Source organism: Littorina saxatilis, linkage group LG16 (genome assembly GCF_037325665.1).
Source record: "Littorina saxatilis isolate snail1 linkage group LG16, US_GU_Lsax_2.0, whole genome shotgun sequence".
NCBI classification, from domain to species: Eukaryota; Metazoa; Mollusca; class Gastropoda; order Littorinimorpha; family Littorinidae; genus Littorina; species Littorina saxatilis.
This window is the reverse complement of record NC_090260.1, coordinates 35,460,980-35,462,458: the sequence shown is the minus strand read 5'-3', so window position 1 is coordinate 35,462,458 and position 1,479 is coordinate 35,460,980.

The following is a 1,479-nucleotide window of genomic DNA, read 5'->3' as shown; positions in this document are numbered from 1 at the left end:
GATATTGCGCGAATTATAAACGAAGGAGTAGGCCCTAAGTTTCTCGTACGAGATGTTTACTGGGAGTAAATATTTGGGGAGTAAAAATTTAGTTCCTTGTGAGTTCTTTTTTCGTACAAGATTTTTACTGGAAGTTTACTCCGTCCGAGTCAATTTTTCGTGGAGTAAAAATTTTGTGTTACACCGGTTCATGACCGTTGTGGTAACGAGCGCACATTGTTGTCTCTATATATTGTGTTCCTACGAATCGAAAGTACGATCGCCAAGCCAGTCTGTCATTGAAGGCAACGTTCGATATTTCCGTCTGTCAGCGTTGCCAACGTTCGACAGATTTTACTACTGTTACTCACAAACTTTCAATTTACACAATGAAATGCCAATAACATGTACACACAAGAATGGGAGACGAAGGGAAAACCAACTAGCGATTGAAATTATGCAAACGAACTCACAAATCCCTCACTTTCCGAATGCAAACGCTGCAAATCCCTATGCGTGCGTCGCTGTGCCGAACGTTGGGTTGACGAACGTTGCTGACAGACGCAACAAAACTTGATCAAAAGGCACTAAAAACGATTAAATGTTTTACTCACTGGGTATCGCATTCCTCTTTTTCTTCCTGCAGACGATATGAAGCGGTTGAAACGTCGTTTCCGATTAAAGGCTCGGTTATTTCCGTTAAAAACGAAGTTTGCCGAACGTGTGATTCAGTCTACAGACACCGGTCGGATCACAACAAAAATGTTCATTCTTTGCGATTTTGTGATACTGTTGATGATACACCTGCTTTCCAGTGAAGAACATCAATAAAATGATGTTCACAAGCAAGAATAACAGACAAAAGCACGCGATGTGTAAAATTAGGCTTTGCTTTGCAAACAAAGCACGTGTTTTTTTTACTGACAGACACTTTCGGTGGTGATTGAAAATTTTTCCAGAAACGGTTTTATGCTCCCATTTGATATTGTTTCTCTATTTTCTCTAGTCAGAGACTAACCTTGTGTATTAATTGAATTAATAACCCCATTATCATAAGTTTTGTGTGTTATTTTCGTGTCTGTTGAATCACACTTTGAGATGGGGTCATGTGACAGAAGGAAATGGTGTCTGTCAGGATTCACACGTTCGCTTCGAAAAACGCGCTCAAATAATTGCTCAAACACAAACATTTTAGCTTTTATTTATTTTTTTGTATTGCAAATACCATACTTACTCATGCCAAGCAGAAAAAATGATGAAAATCAACACAGTAAGCAAGTAATTTGAAGGCAAAGTTTACACACATCAAAGAGTCTGATTACCGTGAAACCTGCCCACACTACAATACAACACACGTTAACACACAACACAACCCACTATAACACTACAGCACAACACACTACAACACAACACACTAAAACACAACGGAACACACTCAAACTCACTACAACACAATACGTACAAGACACTACACTATAACACAACACACTACATCAGACG